The 14,938-nt window shown below is 39.9% G+C and overlaps 1 protein-coding gene and 1 long non-coding RNA gene across 3 annotated transcripts in view; one reads left to right on the top strand and one right to left on the bottom strand.

Annotated features, from left to right (window-relative positions):
* POLN (DNA polymerase nu) overlaps nucleotides 1–14,938 on the top strand; it is a 168,719-nt gene that overhangs the window by 90,599 nt on the left and 63,182 nt on the right. The window lies entirely within an intron of this gene.
* Nucleotides 23–14,938, bottom strand: LOC116274227. Its single transcript, XR_004182870.1, has 2 exons — nucleotides 14,804–14,938; nucleotides 23–288 (listed from the first exon to the last, which is right to left on the bottom strand). It is a non-coding gene; the product is annotated as an uncharacterized LOC116274227 (long non-coding RNA).

A 14,938-nucleotide genomic window follows, 5' to 3' on the forward strand; every position in this document is an offset into this window, starting at 1 on the left:
AAGAGGGGGCTTCATACTGGTATGCTGTGTTTTATTCTGTTTATTCTGAGAACATAGCAGGAGAACAAGGCAGGTGGGTTCTCTTCTTGTGAAGTGCTGAGTTAGCAGGGCAGGGGCTTCACACCCAGAAACCATGCACTCCAGTGTGAGGGCAAAAAGGGCACCCCTACCCCATCTTCCTTTTCAGATTTGTGCCAGACAGGTGGCTTCTGATTTCCAGAAATGTATTGAAATAGCTGATGCTATGATGAACAGCTTCATTTTTTGGTGGTTGTTGAAACTGTGTCTCTGATGAAAAAAAAAAAAAAAAAAAAGCCGTAAATTCCCTTGAACTTATGATGCAGCTTCCATCACACTTAAAGCAATTAACTTTCTAAATGGCTCTGTAGTTTGAACTAAAAAAGACTCATGATTAATTTCTCATTACAGAAAATTCCTTAGATACAGAAAAGAAATAAAAATAATAAAAAGTCACTTGTTATGCACCATGCAGAACTGTGGTGTCTGTCTTTCCACACTTCTTGCTAAGCACATATATTTATAAAATACAATTTTTTAGGCCGGGTGTGGTGGCTCATGCCTGTAATCCCAGCACTTTGGGAGGCCAAAGCAGTAGATCATGAGGTCAGGAGTTGGAGACCAGCCTGGCCAATATGGTGAAACCCTGTCTTTACTAAAAATACAAAAATTAGCCAGGCATGGTGGCGTGTGCCTGTAGTCCCAGCTACTCAGGAGGCTGAGGCAGGAGAATGGCATGAACCCAGGAAGCGGAGCTTGCAGTAAGCCGAGATCATGCCACTGCTCTCCAGCCTGGGTGACAGAGCAAGACTCTGTCTCAAAAAAAAAAATTTTTTTTTTCTACAAAGATAAAGCCATTCTATTTTATATTATGCTTTTCTATTTTAACATCTCTTGATATCATTCTATATTAATAAATATTGATTTGAATCTATATTTAAATTTAAATATACGAATTAAATATGTGAATTATTTAAGTATACACTAATATATATAAATATGAATATATATTAATGGTAAAGAAATACAAGTATGTGGAGATTTACAGAATGAGCAAATGTTAGTCATCTTTCCCTTCCCTCCGTAACATGTGTCTGTCCCGTGGGTTCCCTCCGTTAATGGTCAGGACTTCATCCAGGCATTTGCGTAGATGGTGTACCAAGTGCGTGCAGGCAGAGGGACACACTCGGGTGACTGTGTGAGGAAGAGGAAGAGAGGCTGGGATGGGGGGAGTTTGCGCTGATTGTATGGTCTCTTGGGTGCATGGACACCCACTCTTGGTCAGTCATCTCTCGGGCTGCCAGCTGTCTCTGGCCTTGCACTTTAGGGGGCTCTTCTGGGGTCTTTATCTAGGGAAGAGTAGTAGTAATAGCAATACTAATGCGAATACCAATACTAGCACCAATATCCATGTGAATACCAGTGCCATCTCCTCTGAATGCAGGCACTGCTGCCACATTACCCTTGGGCTAATTTCTCAACCAACCACAACTGCTGCAGTTTTCTCTTAGTTGATACTTCTTATCTAGGAGTTATTTAGGAATTCTGCTGAGAAACTTTTCGTGGAGGTCCTTGCTTTTGCTTTTATGGAGTTATAAGTTTCTTTTTCCATTACATTTTCAGTAAATTTCTTGCTGTGTTTTATTCTCTTCCAGAAGTTTCTGAAGGGTCTGGTTTGTGAGTAGCACTCTTCCCAGGTTCTCTGTGAAGTTCTAATTTTACCTACTCATTTTTCCGTTATTTCAGTTGAACTTTTGGAAAGATGAGATGTAAACATAACATGTGCATTCAGCCATGACCTTTAACTGGAAGCTTGTGTCATCATTTTAACAGCTGCATTGTATTCCATTTAATGGCTACCCCTAATGATGGCCATTTAGATTGTTTGCAGTTTTAATTATTTTATAGAGATACCATAAACATACTTGTACTTTATCATAGCAATACCATACCAATTTCAATAGCAATACCAGAACCAATACCATAAGCATTTTTGGTGCTTTTTTTCTGTTGATTTCTATAGCATAAATTCCTAGAGATAGAGTTTCTGAGTTACAGTATATATGTATTTTTAAGGCTTTACATTGCCAAATTAGCCTCTCCACCAAAAATAACATTCCCACCACATAGTGTGTGAAATGTTTGGTCCCCTAATCCTTGCCAACACAAGGAGTTTTCATTTTGATTACTTTCCTGACTCATTTTTTCAATTTCCATTTCTTTAAATATTTGTTGAGGTTGACTACATGAAACAATTATTCTTCTTTGAATTGCCTGTTCATGTCTTTGCCCATTTCTCTGGAGGGTGTTTATTTTTTCCTATTGGTATGGAAAAGCTCTTTATATAATAAGATTAACCCTTTATAAAATGTTGAATTATTTTCCTCCAATTTTCTTTTGCCTTTTAACTTTTAAGATACATATTCTGGTTTACTATACTTAAAATGGCTTTTTAAAATTATACAAATAACATGATATTTGTAAAGAATTCAAACAATAGATAAAAATGTAAATAACAAAGTAAAAAGTCACTCAAAACTCCATATCCCCGCTATGGCCATCTTTAACATTTTGGTAACCATCCTCTAATTTATCTCTTTATGCACACACACATTTACATAAATGGGATCACATTTTATATGTTGTTTTTATTGTAGACACTTCTCTCACACCCACATACCTCAGCCCTCCACCCTCAATCCCAGTGCTCTTGGTAGCCCATGATAGCAGCCTAGAGCTTGCATATCCATATTTTCCTTGTGACTTATTATACAGTCTCATATAGGCCCATATGTGTCTGCACATATACGCATAGAAACATGCACTTTGTCATTATTTATTTTACAGATTCAGAATTTTCCTTTCCTGCCTCTTGCTTTTTGCTGTCCGCAACAGCTTATGGGGATCCCTGCAGCTCACCTGACAGAGCCTTGTCCCACTCTTAGCTATGTGTGTTCCACACGTGGGTGTGTTGTGCACTTGCCCTCTAAAAGTAGAACTGCAATGAGCGCCATGCATGTATGTCCTGTTGTATTGGTACATGTATTTTTATGGGATGGATTTTCAGATATGGAATTACTGAGTAATTACTATACTGGGTACAGAAGATATTACATTTTTACTTTTAATAGCTTTTATTAGATTGTCTTCCAAAATGCTTTCAGCCTGTCTCTGCCCTGAGCAATGTGTGGCAGAGCCTTTCCCACTCTCTATGGTGACTTTCCCCTGTACTGACATCCCTTATTGTTTCTGTCTTAGTGTCATCTTAGACAGATTACTTAAATACTCACCTCTATTTTCTGATAGAACATTTGTGCTTCTGTTTTTGTACACATAAAACTTGAATCCAGCTGCACATTATTTAAGAAAATACTATGTAGGTTACATGATAATGTCATAAAATGGCTAGAATTTCAATTGCTTTTTTTTTTTTTTTTGCTTGAAGTGCACAAAATACAGTTGACTAATATTTTAAAAAATCAGATTATTAGCCTGGGCAGCATAGGAAGACCGCATTTCTACATAAATTTTAAGATGCTTTAAATTAGCTGAGCATGGTAGCTACTTGGGAGGCTGAGGCAAGGAGGATCACTTGAGCCCAGGAGTTTGAAGCTGCAGGGGGTTGTGATCACATCACAGCACTTCACCCTAGGTGACAGAGCAAGACCTTGTCTCTTAAAAAAAAACAAAAAAAAAGTCAGGCCAGGTGCAGTGGCTCATGTCTGTAATCCCAGCATTTTGGGAGGCTGAGATAGGCAGATCTCTTGAGCTCAGGAGTTTGAGACCAGGCTGGGCAACATGATGAAACCTCATCTCTACCAAAATACAGAAAATTAGCTGGGCATGGTGGTGCATGCCTATGGTCCCAGCTACTCAAGAGGCTGAAGTGGGAGGATTGCTTGAGCCCGAGAGGAGGAGGTTACAGTGAGCCGAGATCATACCACTGCACTCCAGCCTGGTGACAGAGTGAGATCCCACCTCAAAAAAAAAAAAAAAAGAAAAAGAAAAAAAAGAAAGAAAAAGAAAAGAAAATTAGGTTATAGCTGGTTCTCAGTATTTTCAGAAAGCTAAATTTCCCCCACACCCCCTCCTAAGAGAAAGTTATTGCTTCTGGTCCTTTATATGGAAATAAAAAAAGAAGAAAAAAAGAGTCATTGCTACCAGTTGTGCAAAAGTATCCTTGTGTCTCTTTGTAATATCTCCCTTCCCTCCCCACCCCTCAACCTTTACCCATGTCCTTGGCAACCACTGACTTGCTGTTTGCCACTATCTATTCGTTTGCAGTTTCTGGAAACCTCTGTGAATGGAGCCACACAACATGGACTCCTATCGGGCTCCTTTCACAGCATTGTGACTATGAGCTTCAGCTATGTTGCTCTGTGTTTCAGTAGCTCATTTCTTTTTATTGCTCAGTAGTGTTCCATGGACTCTGTGTACCCCACTTTATCAGTTTACCTGTTGATCGATATTTGGGTTGTTTCCAGTTTGGGGATATTATTCAGTTTAGGATATTACTACACACATTCACTGCACGTCCTTACATGGATAGATACTTTTTTTTCTCTTGGGTAAACACCAAGGAGTCAAGTAGCTAGTCATACAGTAGGTGTAGGTTTCACTTTTTAAGCAACTGCCAAACTCTCTTTCCAGAGTGGTTCTACCATTTGACGTTCCTACCAGCAGTGTATAAATTCTACTTCTTTTACACTCCCAGCAGCATTTGGTCTGGCTGGTCTTTCTAATTTGAGCCATTCTGCTAGATGCATTGTTGTGTCTCATTGCAGTTTTCATTGCATTACCCTAATCACTACTGCTGAGAGTCCTTCCATGTGCTAATTTGCCATTCATTTCTCTTTTTCAGTGAAGCATCTAGTCAGATCTTCTGTGTATTTTAAAGGGACCGCTTATTTTCTTATCAAGTTTTGAGAGTTCTGTATATGTTCTAGACACAAGTCCTTTATCAGGTATATTTTGGCAGATAATTTCTTCCTGTGTGTGGTTTGTCTTCTCATTCTTTTGACACCATCTTTTGAAGAGCAGAAGTTTTAAGTTTTAATGAATTCTGATTTATCAATGAGTTCTTACATTGATCATGCTTTTGATATTGTATCTAAGAAACCTTTGCCTAAACCAAGATCGCAAGTATTTTTTCTACATTGTTTTCTAGACGTATTATAGTTTTGGGCTTTACATTTAGAGCCATTTGAATTGACTTTTGTATATGGTGTAAAGTTAAGTGTTTAACATCATCTTGCTTACGAGTGGAGATCCAGTTGTCCCAGCACCATTTCTTGAAAAGACCATCTTTCCCCCATTTAATTACCTTGGCGCCTTTGTCTAAAATAAATTTACTATCAATGTAAGGGTTTAATACTATACTCTGAACTTGGTCTAGTTGATCTATGTACCTACCATACCAGCAATGCACTGTCTTTATTATTATAGCTTTCGAGTAAGGTTTTAAATTGGGGCATGTAAGTCCTCCAACATTGTTTTAAAAAAAAATGGTTATTTTGGGTCTTTGGTCTTTTCCATTTCCATATGAACTTTATAATCAGCAGTTTGTCAATTTTTACAAAAAAGCCCGCTGAGATTTTCATTGGGATTACCTTGAATCGAGAACTCAATCTGGGGAGAATTGACTACTTTATTTTGATAAAATAACCTTTTTTATCCCTGGTATTGTTCTCTGCTTTGAAATCTATTTTGTCTAATATTAAAATATTAATTTAATATTAACTAACAAAATGTTAGAATAATTTTGGAAATAATACAATTAATAAAAATATAATTTAATATTAATGTTAAATAGCCACTCCAGTTTTCTTTGAATGGTAGCGTGGTATTTTCTGTTCTTTTACGTTTAAACTATTGTGTGTGCATATGTGTCTCTCTCTCTCTCTCCTATTTGTTTTGTTTTTTTGTTTGTTTTTTGTTTTTGTTTTTGTTTTTGTTTTGACACGGAGTCTCACACTGTTGCCCGGGCTGGAGTGCAGTGGCGTGATCTTGGCCCACTGTAACCTCTGCCTCCCGGGTTCAAGCGATTCCTGCCTCAGCTTCCTGAGTAGTTGGGATTACAGGCGCCCGCCACCACGCCCAGCTAATTTTTGGTATTTTTAGTAGAGATGGGGTTTCACTATGTTGGCCAGGCTGGTCTCAAAATCCTGACCTCGTGATCCGCCCACCTCGGCCTCCCAAAGTGCTAGGATTACAGGTTTGAGTCAACGCGCCCAGCCCTCTCTCTCTCTTTTTAGACACAGGGTCCCACTCTGTTGCCCAGGCTATATAGTGCAGTGGTGTAACCATAGCTTACTGCAGCCTCTAACTCCCGGGCTCAAGTGATCCTTCTGTCTCATCCTTCAGAGTAACTAGGACCACAGATGTGTGCCACTGTGCCTGGCTAACTTCTTAATTTTTTTAGAGATGGATCTTGCTATCCTATATCCTTTAGGCCGTGAGTTCAAGATCAGTCTGGGCAGCATAGATTTTAATAATAAGAAAAATCCTATCTATCTACCCATGTAGTTACTGTTTCCAGTGCTCTCATTTCCCTGTTTACAAACAGATTTCTTTTTGGCATCATTTTCCTTCTGCCTAAAGGACATCCTTTAACATTTCTTGTGTTGTAGGTCTGCCATTGATGAATTTCCCTGGCTTTTGTAGGTCTGGAAATGTCTTTATTTCACCTTTGGTTTTGTTTTTTGTTTTGGGTTTTTGTTTGTTTGTTTGTTTGTTTTTGAGATAGGGTTTCACTCCTGTCGCCCAGGCTGGAGTGCAATGGTGCGATCTCAGCTCATGGCAACTTCTGCCTCCCAGGCACAAGCAATTCTCCTGCCTCAGCCTCCCAAGTAGCTGGGACTACAGGCTCATACCACTGCACCCAGCTAATTTTTGTATTTTTTGTAGAGATGGAGTTTCACCATGTTGCCCAGACTGGTTTTGAACTCCTAAGCTCAAGCCATCTCCCTGCTTCAACCTCGCAAAGTTCTGGGATTACAGGCCCACGCCCAGCCTGTAACCACAGTGACAGGTCACCGCACCCAGCCCTCACCTTTGGTTTTTGAAAGGTTTTTTTGAGAGGTATAAAATTCTCAGTTACAAGTTTTTTTTCTCAATACTTTGAAGGTGTTACTTTCTTCTCACATTGTTTGATCAGAAGTCTTTCATCACTATCTTCATATAATGTGCCTTTTTTCTTTGCTGCTTTTAGGTTTTTTTTCCTTATCACTATTTTTGAAAAATTTGATTATGATATACCATCATGTTTCTTGTATTTGGGATTCATTGAGTTTCTTGGATATTTGGTTTATGGTTTTCATCAAACCTGAAAACTTATTGGTGATTATTTATTCACATACTTTTTTTTTTTTTTTTTTTTTTTGAGACAGAGTCTTGCTCTGTCACCCAGGCTAGAGTGCCGTGGTGCAATCTCGGCTCACTGCAACCTGCACCTCCTGGATTCAAGTAGTTCTGCGTCAGCCTCCTGAGTAGCTGGGATTACAGGTGCGTGCCACCATGCCTGGCTAATTTTTGTGTTTTTAGTAGAGATGCAGTTTCACCATGTTGGTCAGGCTGGTCTCAAACTCCTGACCTCGTGATCCACCCGCCTCAGCCTCCCAAAGTGCTGGGATTACAGGCATGAGCCACTGCACCCAGCCTATTCACATACTTTTTATAGTCCTCCTTTCCTCTCCATCGGGGATTCCACTTATAATTACATATATTAGGTTAATTTGTCCCATAGCTCACTGAATTGTCCATAGCTCACTGAAACTCACTTTTATTCTTTTCCTGGGATTTTTTTTTTCTGTTTCAATTTGGATAGTTTCTATTGCTATATTGTCTAGTTCACTGATTGCTGTAGTTCAATTTTTGCTTTATTAGAACCTCAGTCCAGTGTCCTCCCAAATATTCCCTATACTTCCTCTAGCATAGTGCTCGTTATACCATATTATAACATCTTGCACTTCTGTTCACCTCACTGAACTGTAAATTCCATGAGAATGGGAGCCTTTTCTGTGTGCTTCACTGACATTTCCCCAAGCCTGGCTCTGTACCTGGAATGCAGTAGGCACCAAGTGTGTATTGAATGAAAAACGGCTGGGCGCGGTGGCTCACGCCTGTAATCCCAGCACTTTGGGAGGCTGAGACGGGTGGATCACCTGAGGTCAGGAGATCGAGACCAGCCTGACCAACATGGAGAAACCCCGTCTCTACTAAAAATTCAAAAATTAGCCAGGCATGGTGGTGGGTGCCTGTGATCCCAGCTACTTGGGAGACTGAGGCAGAAGAATCGCTTGAACCTGGGAGGCGGAGGTTGCAGTGAGCTGACACTGCGCCATGGTATTCCAGCCTGGGTAACAAGAGTGAAACTTTGTCTCAACAAGAAAATAAAATAAAATAAAATAAAAACTGGATGTTTGATCTACTCTTGAATTGTCTTTCAGTGTCTCAAAATCATTTGGTTTGGGATCATGATTAGTATTATGGCCTGTTGACAATGTGGGCCAAGCCTGTTCCTCATGCTGGACTGTCGCCTTCTTCACCCTGGGCATGAATTGGTCATGGACTCTTGTTTTTCTAAATCCTCCTCTTTCTCCAACTCGGATACTTTAGGGGTCATCTTGTCAATCCTTGTTTTGAAAGCCCCTCTTAGAGCTGTCATTTTTTACGAAGGCCTTCTCATGGGAAGGTGTTGAGGACCTTTGTTCTCATGGCACTGCCAGGAGCCACGTTCTTAAATCTAATACCTCCTTATCACACATGGCTTTGAGGTCTCTCCTAATATTTCTATATCAGCAGAGCCAGTTTTTGTCAATGTCCTCATTTCACTACAGTCACTCATGATACTGGCTCAGAATTTATCAACATTATGTAATTCAAAATATCTGACCTTTCACGTTGTATTCTTATGAGTTCTTTAGTATCTTGAGTTCTCATTTTTCTTGTAGCTTAGTATTTAATTTTTTTAAATGTTATAGCTGTATTAATTGGAAATGTTAAAATCTAGGGATTATTTAGCTGGATATTTGCTTTGATTTATTGGTTGATGAGTCTTTCTCCCCCTTAGTTTTTTTATTTTCCTAAATATGTGTTCATTGTTGCATTAGCATGTTTGTACTAGCTTTTTAGTATCTAACTGGGATGGAGCCAAATTACCATTTTGTCCTGTGATGATAATACTTTGATAAAATTTGTTTATTTGATTCCTCGTGCTCTCACCTGCCTTCAAGCCATTGCTGTTGTTACCTCTGTCAAGATACTTTTTCTGTCTCTACATCCATGAACACATCTTTCAGCCCAGCTTTCTTGGCCTGGCTGCTGCCTGTTAGTTCTTCTGGTTTCAGTGCAGGGGACATGTCCTCAAAAGCCTTGTTCAACCACCTACCCCTCCCCACACTAGAAGTCAGTGAGTACCCCTTTTCCTAGTAACAAAGTATGGAGTCCGATATAATGAACACGTGTGTATTCATCGTTCAGCTTAAAAGCTTCAGTATTACTTGAGTACTTTTGTTGTTGTTGGTGAGACGGAGTTTAGCTCTTGTTGCCCAAGCTGGAGTGCAATGGCGCAATCCTGGCTCACTGCAACCTCCACCTCCCGGGTTATTTTTTATCTTTTTAGTAGAAACGGGGTTTCATCATGTTAGCCAGGATGGTCTGGAACTCCTGACCTCAGGTGATCTGCCTGCCTCGGCCGCCCAAAGTGCTGGGATTGCAGGTGTGAACCACCGAGCCCGGCCTACTTGAGAACATTTAAAGCCCCTGTTAATCCTTTCCCAAGTGTGTTCTTCCCAGTTCAGTTCCCTTTTCTATTCTACATTTAGTCTTTATCATCCCATTTTAATGCTTGCATTTATTTATGTATGTATGTATTTATTTATATTTTCTTAAATATATATATGTCCTTAAATGATAGATTGTATTTTTTTGCTATTTTAAAGTTTATATAAATTATAGCATATTGTACTTTTAAATTCGCTGTTTTCATTTAACATTATGTTTTTGAGATTTATCTGTGTTGACAGATGTAGCTCTAAATTGTTCGTCTTGGCTGCTATATAGTATGTCATTGTACAGATGTACTAGGTTGTTTCCAATATTTCACTATTAAAAACAATGCTGCAAGGAAAAAGTAAATGCTGGGAGGAATATTCTGGAACATGTGCGAGGGTTTCTCTATCACGTCACCAGTATTGCCTGACCATAGGGCATGCTGGTATTCAACTATCCTGACATCACTAAACACTCTCCAAATGAGTGGACTCACTCACATTCTCACCTGCAGTGTGATAGAGACCTCATCGCCCTACAGACCACCGCACTTGGTATTACCACATTTTTAAGTTTTTGCCAATTTGATGAGTGTGGATTAATATCTTAGTGTGGCTTAATTCATGTTACTTTAATTACTAATGAGGGTCAGTGTATTTGTATGTTTATTTGTCATTTGAGTTTTTTCAATGACTCGCTTGTTTATCTCTTTTGCCCATTTTCAATATAGTGGTTTGTCTTTTTCTTGTAAGTTTTTTATTTTATTATGAATACTAGTCTTTTGTTCACTTATATAAATATCTTCTCCCAGTCTGTGGTTGGTTGGTTTTTCTCAGATTGGATTCTATGTCTTTGATTTACAGATGTTTAAAAACTATTGCCAAATGTGTAGTCTTTTCTTTTAAGGTTTGTATCTGTCTGTCTCGTTTAAGGAACCCTTTCTTACTTGGAGATCATAAAGATACTCAAATTCTCTCTTTTTTTTTCGCCTGTTGTGTGTTCTGTGATAGCAAATTCTCTCTTAATAAAGTTACTTTTTACACTGAGTCTTTAATTCCCTTGGAATTTGTTTTTATATAGGTGTGAGGTAGAGATCTGATTACTTTTCCGTTTGGGTAACTGTTTGTTATAACTATTGTTACTGTAAGAACTACAGTAATTTGTAATGCCTCTGTCATTTGTGAATTTTGACAAATGCATAGGTCTGTTTCTAGGTTCTCAATTCTGTGCCTTTGGTCTATTTCCATATTCTTACACAGTCTTAACTTCCTATAGTTTCATTGCAGATATGTATTCCCAGAGTGTCGACTACCTAACGTGGTCATCGTTCCATTGCTAGTGATTGCCTTCCCTCCTGTAGGCTCCTTGAATTTTTTCAATATTTTATTCCAAGAAACAAGCGCAGTGTCTACTAGTTGATAGGTAATCCTTAAATGTTACTGAAGGAAAGAGTAAAACCAGGGACTTACATCTTAGTTATCAAGTGCTAAATATCGCTAATGGATTATGGGGGCGGGGGGCAATTTTTAGGGAAAAATACGTAGCATTCATTCTTACAGCCTATATTCACCAGGTAAAGGAATTTTGTCCAGTAGTTTATATATTATTTAAATATTAATTATTTGTAGGTTATGTGTTTAAAGAACTAGCATTTTTCATAATAGCTGGCACATGGCAGGATTTTGATGAATACAATGAATGAATTCCTCTAGTTAAGAAAAGAGTCTTCTTAAGAATATTTTTAGGGTCAGGGGTGGTGGCTCACACCTGTAATCCCTGCGCTTTGGGAGGCCGAGGCAGTTAGATCACAAGGTCAGGAGTTTGAGACCAGCCTGGCCAACACAGTGAAACCCAGTCTCTACTAAAAATACAAAAATTAGCTGGGCATGGTGGCACGTGCCTGTAGTCCCAGCTACTTGGGAGGCTGAGGCAGGAGAATCATTTGAACCTGGGAGGCAGAGGTCGTAATGAGCTGAGTTCGCACCACTGCACTCCAGCCTGGGCGACAGAATGAGACTCTGTCTCAAAAAAAAAAACCAATTTTTAACAGTGAATATGTATTTTATAGAAGACCCTTTTTACAACTTTGAGGAAAGTTATTAGTTGTTCAAAAGAATATATTTAAATCATATATTTAAAATATATTTTGAAGACAGATATTAAGTTCCCATGGGCAATGTATTACCACCTGAAGTTCCTGGGTGTAAGTTGCACTTTAGTTTTGAAGGACGTCTGGGTTGTTTCCAGTTTTGGGCTGTTAAAATAAGTTTACCATAGACATTCATATACAGGTTTTTGTGTGTACTTGTCTTTATTTTTCTGGGATAAGTGTGTACAAGTCAATTGTTGGATCATATATTTTTTAATATATTGCTGAATTCTGTATGCTAATATTTATTAAAGGATTTTATGTGTATGTTTATGAGGGATATTAATCTGTCTTCATCTGGTTTTGGTATCAAGGTACTACTAGTTGCATAAAATGAATTGGGAAGTGTTCTTTCCTCTTGTACTTTTTGGGAGATATAATGTGAAATTGGTGTTAATTCTTCTTTAAATATTTGATAGAATCCTCTAATGAAATCATCTAGGCCTAGACATTTATTTTGGGGGAGTTTTAAAATTATGAGTTCAAGTTCCTTAATAGTTATGCAGTTGCTCATATTATCTCTTTCATATTTGGTGAATTTCAGTTGCTTGTGTTTTTTGAAGAATTGGTCCATTTTGTCTAAGTTGTGAAATTTACATGTGTGTGGTTTTTCATAGCATTTCCTTACCCTTTTGATGTCTTAGGGTCTGTAGTGATATTCCCTGTTTCATTTCTGATATTGATAATTTGTGTCTTCTCTATTTTTTCCTTGTCAATCTACTGAGAGTTTTGTCAATTTTATTGATCTTTTCATTGATTTTCTCTATTATTTTTCTATTTTCAGTTTATCGATTCCATATTATTTCCTTTCTCTGCTTCATTTGGGTTTATTTTGCTTTTCTTTTTCTAGGCTTACTAGGTATAAGCTTAGATTATTGCTTTGAGACTTTTTCTTTTTTCTCATGTATGCATTTTTAGTGCTATAAATTTTCCTCTCAGCACTGCTCTAGCTTTAACCCATACGTTTTGACATATTATAGTTTGTCCAAAAAAAATTGCATCAGAGTTACACATGCAAGGGAGAGTTTATTTAAGATTACAGCAATAGGGGAGAGAGATTGAACTCAACTCCAAATACCACACTGGCAGCTGGAGATTTATCGCCAACAGAGGGGGTGAGGGTTCAGTAGATGGAAAATTACCAAAAAAATCTTGGCTAGGTATCGAGGATGGCGGGCGTGGGGGTGGGGGATTAAAAAAAAACCACACAAATACGGGTTTTTGTGTGGCATTTGGCTGGAGTAGAATAGTTATTGTCTAAAGGTTTTCTTTCCCGCTAGGCTGGCCTTTTCCTGGTCCTTTGGCTAATGAGAGCAGGCTTTTGTTAGGTTTTGTTTTTTGTTTTGTTTTGTTGTTGTTTTTGTCTGTGGTTATTGGCATTTCCAGGCTACTGGCTTGTCTGGGTCACATTAGGCAAAAAGAAACCTGGGATTCACCTCTGTGAGATTCTTTGGGTCCTGTGGTCCCTAGCCAATCTGCCTTATTTTCTCCACCTTTCCGAGTCTCTTGTACTTGCCCAGGGTTTTAGCTGTATCTTGGGATAGGGACAGGGAACGTGTTTACACAACCTTCCTGGAAGCAGAAGTCTCCTTATTGGCAGTTTTAATCAAACAAAATACTTGATAGCACCGGGGTAGTTTTGAGAAACCCTCTAGTGCATATTTTATTCCCAGCACCTCTTGCTACTTAGAGACTGCCTGCCCAGTGGGGCTGAGGCCTCTGTTACTTCAGAGGGAGAGGGAGTTTCAGCTGAGAATAAAGGAATCAGTGTTCAGCTCTGGCTTTCAACTAGAACTTGTGAAAGGGCACAGCAGAAACAAGAAAAGTATCGGCATGAGAGATCAAAAAGTGTTTTGTTTTGTTAATTTTTGAATTTCAGAAGCTTCCTTTTAAATATCAAGACTCAAAGCCTTGTATTTTTAGAGTTTAACATTATAAAGGAAGCCATTGAGTAGAGAGGATGCAAGAGACCCACTTCACAGGAGGGAGAGGGTACCTCCTTGGCTTGGAAGAGGTGCTGAGGGGGAGAGCATGAGAGCAGAACCAAGAGCTGAGCATACTTTGAAAGAGTCTTTGAAAGGCTCTGACTTCCTCTGGCCCCTCTGGGTTAGAAACTCAGAGTGGGGGTGGAAAGCCAGAGAGGGGAATGCCGCACCCCACAGGCTGGGTCACAGTCTCCAGGAGCGCCAGGCCGAGGGGGCCGGAAGCAGTGCTCTCCAAGGAGCCTGAGAGGTGGCTGGAAGCTCCTGTGGTCCTGGGGTCCTGCACTCCCCTGATATGGAAGCCACGGCCCTCCATATTTTCTGGGTTCTCACTGGTCCGTGGAGGAGAGCTGTGAGATGGGCAGCCAAAGGCCAGGTCCACAGGGAGGGTGCCGTTGAGCTTCAGGAGGTAGCAGTGTTGCCAAAGCCAGCGCCAGGGCCCAGTTGGCAGAGGACGTATGTCAGATGCTGGCCGTGCTGAGAGCACAGAACTCACTGCAGTCCTTCATGGACACTTCACCAACAGAGCAAACAGGGCAAGGACATGGGCAGCCGAGGCCCACAAGGTCAGGGTGGCCACAGCTGGGGACACAGGACCCTCTCTTCAGGTGCCAGGGGGGCATGTAGGCTCCCTGAATCATCCACCACCCCAGACACCACCTCGGGAAGGAGAAGTGTGAGTGGAGGGAGAAGGACAGAGAGGGGAGAGCAGCTGGGCTCTTAAGCAGCCAGCTATGAATGCCACACCGACCAAGCGCTTTTCCCAGCATTTTAACTGTAGGTTAAAATACCACAATCCATGTGTTCAGGCAGACTTTCAGTTGCAGATTACATAAAACCAAACTCAGTTGACCTAAACAATTAGGGGTATGTCTCAGCTTACCTGACCTAGAAGGCTGAAGAAGGGCCAGCTTCAGGCAAGGTTTGATCTGGCAGCCTACATTATATGAGCACACCCAGCTTCTCTCTGCCCTTTCCTCAGCCTGTCTCTTGCATAGCCTCCCCACGTGTCCCAGCA

The sequence above is a fragment of the Papio anubis genome, chromosome 3 (assembly GCF_008728515.1).
Source record: "Papio anubis isolate 15944 chromosome 3, Panubis1.0, whole genome shotgun sequence".
In the NCBI taxonomy this organism is placed as follows: Eukaryota; Metazoa; Chordata; class Mammalia; order Primates; family Cercopithecidae; genus Papio; species Papio anubis.